General features: G+C 44.0%; 1 long non-coding RNA gene across 1 annotated transcript in view; it reads right to left on the bottom strand.

Annotated features, from left to right (window-relative positions):
- Positions 1–7,692, bottom strand: part of LOC130528950 (uncharacterized) — a 7,782-nt gene extending 90 nt beyond the window's left edge. Inside the window, exons 1-5 of the long non-coding RNA XR_008951463.1 lie at positions 7,306–7,692; positions 6,670–6,796; positions 3,687–3,892; positions 2,133–2,166; positions 1–38 (exon numbers count right to left, since the gene is read on the bottom strand). The exon at positions 1–38 is cut by the window's left edge and continues 90 nt beyond it. This is a non-coding gene — a long non-coding RNA (uncharacterized LOC130528950). The remainder of the gene's footprint in view (positions 39–2,132; positions 2,167–3,686; positions 3,893–6,669; positions 6,797–7,305) is intronic.
- Between the last annotated feature and the right edge of the window lie 575 nt (positions 7,693–8,267).

The following is an 8,267-nucleotide window of genomic DNA, read 5'->3' as shown; positions in this document are numbered from 1 at the left end:
TCTTTGCTGATAGTAGACGCATCATCTGCCATCAATGCCTGTTTATACAGGGAAACAAAGATCCTAATGAGGCCTGAGTAGATAGATCAAACATCATTCGTTTACTTTTCAAACTAATTATCCTGCCCTAATGAGCTGGAAACCTGAATTGGTGCAGAAATAATTCTAGGTGAGATAGAGCAACTTGATGTTATGCAGCATCAACAATGCATCACAAAGAGGAGTTCATAATCTCCGTTTTACATTGAGGTAGGATGGAATAATCGCATGGACCCACACCAGTTATAATGATGCCTTTTTTCATTGTTTTAACGGTACACAGCTTGAACCTCACTTCCTTCTTGGGATTCAGTGTGAGTATTGGAATAATTTCATGAACTGGGGCCCATTTGGTACAACTGGTCACCTGACGGCATGTAAAGCGTGGTCAGGAGCAAGCATACTCTAAATGAAGGTTCATCAGGAACTTCATTGTGAGCTATGGCTTCATACGTGGTTGTTAACTACAAAGACCACCATCAAATCACATCACGTCATTCATGGGGCGGCACAAGTGTTGCAGGTGAAAGAAAAGGGAAGTGACAAGCGAGGCATAAATGCGCACCCGCTGAGGACAGCCTCAAGTAGTCATTTTCCTCCTCAAAATTTTTCCTTTGTGGTTTTACATGTTCGGAATAGACTTCTGAACGCTCTTCCTCATTTTCCCCTCTGCGACAATGCACAGCGGGAGCAAAGAGCTGATTTGTATTATGTATTTTCAACCTCTGGATAAATCTGAATTTAGCATCATTTGGAGTCACAACGTTGCTCCGACTGCGGGCCCACATATTATTCACCCAGTCACCTCAGTCTAACAGTCACGAGCAAACCAGTTTGTATTTTTGATGTTTAACATATGGATGAATCTGAAATGGCAGAGGGAACAAAAGTCTCCACACACACACGCATAAGAAAAACAAAACAAACCAAAAAATGTCCTATTTGCTTCAGCGTTCGGAAAAAACAACCTTGTTGAGGGGTTCTGTTTGGGGCCTTAATGGTCAGTAGTGAAAAATGCTTCTTATTTTCCATCAGAATGTTTTTCTGTAATTCACCGGACCCATGGATGCTTTCTCTTTACCCTGAGCCATTATGGGGGGGGGGGGGGGGGGTTGCAGAATACTTTTATCAACTGTAAATGATGTAAGGTGTCAGCCCACATCCATTCCATTTACATCAAGCCATTCCACCATAGCTGGGCTGTTCAGCATTGCTGTTTGTAATGGCACCAATATTCTCTCTTCATAATGTTGCACTTTATTGATTGTTGCAGTCTGCAATGCCTCCAATAGGGGAGCTGTTGCAAGAGGCCGACACAGCCTGGGAGCAGACCCAAGGAGGTTCTATACATCCCTGAAGACCTGCTACAGTGTTTGGAAGGGGAGAGTTCAGTTTAATTAGGGAAGCATAATGCTGCTTTTTATGAGGCCTAGAGGGCTCTTTCTGCATATGCATGATTCCTGTTCACAACAGAACATCGTGACCCGAGCAGAGCTTTGAGTGTTCAATCTAGGCCCCGCTGTGAAGGCGGACTGCTGATTAATCCCAAAAGAGCCAAACCGCTAAGTGTACACAGAAGCTAAACATGTCCATTATCTGGACTGCACTTTGCATCTGAAATCTAATGGTAATAATTCACTAATTACTTAACCAAGCCAAAACTTTCCTTACTAGCACAAACAGATTTATAAGCAGTTTAGGATCTTAGTTTTCCCCAAAATCATCTGCTAACATTAACAAAATACAATTTTGGAGCCAATCCCTGCAGCATTGAATAACCCTTGAAAAAAGTGTCCTTTGTTTTGCACCAATTCATGCTGCAGTTAATAAAGATTTGCAAAAGAATCTTATGTCAAACACTGAATTGTTATTCACTAGTAACAAAATAGACAAAACTGAATATGGGCCGGCTCCTCTGGGTCCAACCAGTAAGAGTCAGGATGGAACAGCCCTCACCGGAGAGCTCACAGAACTAATGCCCCCTCGCAGCAGGGTATTTAGTGAGAGCATCGGGGGCAGCAGCAGCGCCAATTAAATACGCTGGCTATCCCCCATTGAACATCACTTCATATCACTTTATTAAGAGTACTGACCTCAGTCGTCTGGATCTTCACGGAGTAAAACAACCTGGAATAGCAATAAAATGAAGACAACAGCAGTGTCAGCAGATTCCATGATTGTAGTGTGATTATTGGCCACTATCAGCCAAAATGTCCAACATGTATGTACAAAGCAATCATAGTCAGGCAGGAAGCTGAATCTAACAGAGAATGACAACAGTAGTAGTCACCACTGAATTCCATCCATCTGATTTATGCTTACATCAACTGTTGTATTGGGTCATGAAAGAGTCCCTGACCCTACTACAGTGGTAATAAGACAAAAGCCTGACCAGCCAGGTTCAGACAAACACAGAATCTCACCTCTATGCGGATATCTTTAGATTGTTGAGTAGAGGAAGAATGTCCCCACATGTTTGACTGTGAGCCTGAATCTTTTCATGTATGTTGGTCCTTCTCACAGGTACAAAGCATCAATATCTGATGAGCCGGGCGCGATAAGGACGCAGACAGATTGTTATTGTCTTTTAGGGAAATATAGATTCAATGTTACTCATCAATGAAAGACTTTAAATGTTGGATTTTACTTCTAAAAACAACCCCGCTGCATCGGGATCATCCATCATTAATGCACCGTTTGTGTCAAACAAGAAAAGAGGCTTAACTATAGATGGAAGCCAATTGTTATGTCTTGCCGCTGGTGTATTTCAGATACACACTGAAATAAGCACATCCACTGGGGCAGCTATCACCAGCAATTCTTAATAATGGACACCTGAACACCGACTGTTGTTTTCCAAACCAATTACTACCTCACCGATGGCACAGTCTCGTGAGGAGACGCTGTCATAACCTTATCCCAAAATAGACGCATTTCTGGTCAATGTGGACTCGATGCCAGCGAGCACTGTCCCATGTCAGGCAGATGACCGTCTGCACGATTCTAACAGTTTTCCATGATTGTTTTGGATTTTAATTGCCCGTAAAGTGCGGCGAGGCTGAGGAAGCTACGGTGTTCGTCCCTGTTTGATTTGTCAGTTCCACAGAATCACGGCACCGCTGTGGGACGAGGACTCACACTTGCGGAAATATTTGAGCATGCAAAGTGATTATCTTAGTGCACCAGAGCTGCGGTTTATGTCATCAATTTAGGTGCCTTCAAGACGCTGCTCTTGCGTGAGCCCTCTTTAGCAGGCATGCAATGTCTTAGTTTTCCCTAAAGAATGCATCGCCTGCAGCAGTGAGATGGGTTTTGAATGCAACTGTGCTGGAATGAAGAATGCTGTTTTCTATCACAACGACGTGCCGTAAATTTGCATATATGTTTGAACTTCTTTCTACTTTCTGCCTCTTTTTATCGACTTTTCCCTCCAAGGAAAAGTCAAACTTGCATTTTGCTTTCCCATTTTTGTAGAAATAAATAAGAGTTATCAAGTAGATCCCTGCCCGATGGTCTGATTTGCCATTTTTGGTGAGATGTACCATATTTTTACAGACTTACATGAGTGGCTTTCAAAGCAGGTGGCTATCAAAGAGACCTTTTGCTCCCATTCTACCCCATTATTGTACCAAAAGAAAGGTCCTCACCCTAAAATGTGCCTTCCTTTTCATCTCGCTGTGAAGGTTTTGTGTGAACTCTGCGATCAAAGCTTTTAACAAGAAGACGGTCTGCAGCATCACTCTTTATTGTTTCACATGAAGTGGCAAAGCCCTTCACCAAACAGCTGGGGCTGTGCAGACTGTATCTCCAAGCCCCTGAGGAGGTCATTACGATAGGGATGAACAGCTCAACGCTCTGTAAGATAGACAGCAAAGTGACAGGGAGGGCGGACAAGAGACGATGTGGAAGAAAACTATAAATTGGAGCATTCTGAGTTAAAAAGTAGCATTTTTTGACAGTTTGGAACCATGGAAGTGTTCATGTACCAGAGCTTGTGTGTGTGTGTTATATATCGTAATTCATCCATATAGCGACTAGGTCTGCCTTTAGTGGTTTTAAAACTTCACTTGTTTTTAAACTGACATCATGATATCTGGAAAGTGAGGTCAGACAGGAATATAAAGTTTGTAGGCACATTAGATGTTAAATATTTATGATTTAATCTCAGTCTTGCTCCCTCGCTTATTAAGCCTTCTCAGGGGAACCCTCTGATCGCTGAGAGCACCAGAGAGGAGCTATATTAATACTTGAAATATTCCTGATTTTTCTCTTACCAATTCACTTTAAAACAGACAAAACAGCAGAAGAAAAATGGAAGTTCTGCAAGCAGCCCTTAAAAAGGTGTTTGTTTTGGACGGTTTAAAATGGCTGCTCACTTGTTAATTGAGCTGTGATTACTTGGAACCGCCTGTTGACTCCTGCAGGTCTAATAAGCCCAGTTTATTTTGGGTTGATAATAAATCCATTGTGTAGCGGAAGCCTCTCCCAGCTCTTCACAAGAAAGCCAAGTTCCACCACGTGGTTTCACTTATTGTTTTGTTCCTTCATTGATTCCATCATTTGAAGATCAGCCAAGGTGAGATGCATGTCTGTGTCTGGAGGGAAGGCTCTTGAAGCTTCAAGCCTCCCTTTGATAGAAGGGAGATAACTAATATTGGAGCTCTGAATTTGCCCAGGTCAACAAGGTCAAGGCCAAGTGTTGATGAACCAGACGGATGTAATGAGAGGCAACAAAATATTCATGACTACGGAACTAATGGAGTGCTACTTTAAGAGCATGTCCGGGAACAGGGACTTTCTGAAGAGGATGAGCTCTCAAAAGGATGATCCAGGACCCAAATGGAAGACTGTGACCATATATCACATTTGAATGGCGAGTTAGCAGTGCTGATCGTTGGTGTCGACCTTGAAAATGTGTCGATTGTCAGGGCGACTGCGGTCGCACAGTGTAAAAGAGGTTCCTCCATATTACGCTCGTAATATTCAAAAGGCAAAAAGTGCTTTACAAGAGCATACCAAGAGATCAAGACCCTCGTAGGCCTGTGTGTAGGGTTGAGATTGAAAATATTCAGTAGTTTCTTATTACAGGCTGCGGATGCACTTGTTAAAGGTAAGCTTTATTTCATGGCGTTGACAGAAGCGTCTGTTTGCACCCCTCCCAAACCCCCACCCGCCAGCCTTTCATGGCTGTCAGATTATGTCCGGGGTGCCCTGTCCTGCAGTGATACAGAATTGAATTGTGCTGCAGGGATTTGGTGAATGAAGATTGCTCTACCCTGACTGAGTCTGGAACCACGGTCAGGCTTGCTTGACACTGTTGTGCCTCCATTTTAACATCTCAAAATGTACTCGGGCATGTTGATTAAATGTTTTTTTTACGTGTATGAGAAGGAAATTATATGGAAAGAGCTCTGATCAGACACGTATATGCAGACTTATTTTCATTGGAAAAAAATTAGTCTGGGGGCAGTCGGAGGTGGCTATTCTTTATTTCAGTCCTTACACTGAGATACTGTAGGCAAGGAAATAATTAAAGATGTCTGTGGGTGGATGGAGTTCAAGTGCGTTTGACATTGTGTGGTCAGTATGAGCTTTTGAAGAGCTTTTACCTGAACTGAAATGAATGTATATATTTTTTAAGTGTGGACCGTGGTCTTCATGAATATGGGCTTGATATGAATTTGATGCCAAGCATTCCTTTCAAATCTTCTTTGTCATCCTTAAATGAATATAACACATGTAACGCTGATTCAGACAAATAAACTTGGATGATGAATGTTCTACAATGTTCACCGTTGCAGAATAAGGAGGCTGAGAGAGAACAAAAAAGGGGTGGTAAACAAGTGAAAGCAATACTGGTGATCAAACACTGCGCGATTGATTTAAAATCAGTCCCCACATTCTCAGAGCAATGCTCTTTTAATGCAAATATGTATGATTATCACTGCTAATTATGAACGTAAGGGGAGGATAAAGCCTTATTTATGAGAAAGGTATCAAATTGTGAGGTTTCAAACCACCTATTCTTAATATTCTCTGCTTTCACACTCCTGTAAGACCTTGTGTGCTCATGTAGGAGGGAATCGAGGTCCTGAATATCTCTCTTTTTCTATTCTTTTGAAAGGGCATGGTGCTCTTGCTAGTATGGAAAGCCCTGCCGGTTATCCAGATAACCTGCAGAGTTGGCCTGAGGGGGGATGAAAATAAAGATTAAAGTTCATGATGTTCTGAGAGCACAATGGGAGAAAAAAGTAAGCTGCTAAACTTCTTTCTCTCCATTTCCTCCCCAACATTTGTGATCACGTTCTTCACTTGCATACAGTTTTCTGTTAAAGATCAGCCCTTTCGCATGCTTAATTAATGTGAACCACATCCATTATTTCATCTATTAATTTGGGATTTCAAGGTGAACCTGTCAAATATCACATCTTTCATAAAGAGCGCAGGAACACAGGAAGCCCTTTCCATGCGTGAAACCAGTTGTACCACTCGCTCCCCTGCTGCAAAATATAAATAGACTGAAAATATTCCAGATCCGTACCGGATTGGAACTTGGTTAATAAAGAATTAACAGCGAGGGTCTTCGCTAAGTCGCAACCACAGAGACGTTGCATTGAAAGATGTACTTACTGGAAAAGAACAGAGGAGAATGGAGGTGGAGAGGCAGCTGGATGAGGCAGAGGGCAGAAGATTGAGATCAACGGCTGTGGATGTGGATGTGTGGGCAATCAGCAGGCAAGCAGGCAGGTGCGTGATCCTGGAGAGCAACAAAAACAAGGATTAGCTATGGGGGTCTCTGCAAGTGTCACTGAAAGGCTACAACAACGTTATTAGAGAAGAAAAGCCTCAGCATCACCACCAGCGTGTTCACCCCAAACAAACAACACAGCAGTGGCATTAATCATTTCATGTTACCTAAGACAGACATACATTGGGAGCATAAGCTAAGCATTGTTTAAACTGTTCACCGCTCGACATTTAGCTGGGTATTCCACCGTTTTGGGTCAGACTAAAGCGTGTTTAAGGGGCTGTAGCCACTTTATTTTCACAAACTTCACGTCAATAATAGAGCAAAAGAAGAAAAGCTAAGAGCGGTAGAAGGACAAAAGGCTCCAGGCTCTTCTTCAAAGAAGAAATTCAGCAGAACCTTGAAACCACTTTGTTCACCAAAGGACGAATGTCAAGATCACACACGAAGGGAAAAAAACAAATAATTGAGTTAAGTTCATAAGAAATAGTAAATAAAACAAAATTCATTAAACTGACCAATTGACCAAAATTGACGCAGAGCGGCATCAAGGTTGTTGATCGGAAACTTTCTCCATCTGGATCTGCAGAGATCAGTCAGAGTGATCTTTGGGTTCTTATTGACCTGTCTGTTATGAGACGTGGTGGTAGAGGACCCGAACGCAGGCCAGGACACAGTGGTGGAGTAGTCAACAGCTTTATTTACGGGGGGGGGGGAGCACACACTGGCGACAAGACAGTCCTCCTGGACTGCCGGTGATTAGGAGGCAGCGTCTGCCCCTCACAGGTCCATCGGCAAGTCCCCAACCAGACTGCGGGGAACTCGGAACACCGGTGAGTCCATAACCCGCAGCAGTCCTCCAGGACCGGGGAGGACTCGGGAGTCCGGCGCGACACGCTCACCACACGAACGTCCCCTGAAGACACTGAAGGCAGAGACAGTCCTCCTAGGCTGCAAGGGGAGCAGGAGCGGTCCTCCAGGAGACCAGGAACAGGAACAGGAGCGGCCTTCCAGGAAAACCGGAAGCTCGGGGACAGGAGCGGCCCTCTAGGGCAACAGGAACACAGGAACAGGAACAGGAGCGGCCTTCCAGGAAAACCGGAAGCTCAGGGACAGGAGCGGCCCTCCAGGGCAACAGGAACACAGGAACAGGAACAGGAGCGGCCCTCCAGGGAAACCGGAAGCTTGGGAACAGGAGCGGCCCTCCAGGAAACTCAGAGCACCAACACACGACAGGGGAAGCAACCAAACAGCTTCACCACGAACAGACACCCACACTAGACGAACTAATTGCCTACAGGTGCGCCCGCCTGCAGTGCCAGCTGCACCCAATTGTGCTCAACACCACCCCCTGCAGGCCAAAGACAGACACAACCCAGAAATCCCAACACTCTGTCCAAGACTCTTTTGACCTCATGGATCTCCTCTTTTCTATGACCTTTCTATGTAAGGCCATATTTAGACGGGTGTGTGCCTTAAA

The sequence above is a fragment of the Takifugu flavidus genome, chromosome 1, assembly GCF_003711565.1.
Source record: "Takifugu flavidus isolate HTHZ2018 chromosome 1, ASM371156v2, whole genome shotgun sequence".
NCBI lineage: Eukaryota > Metazoa > Chordata > Actinopteri > Tetraodontiformes > Tetraodontidae > Takifugu > Takifugu flavidus.
This window is presented reverse-complemented; position numbering and strand designations above follow the sequence as displayed.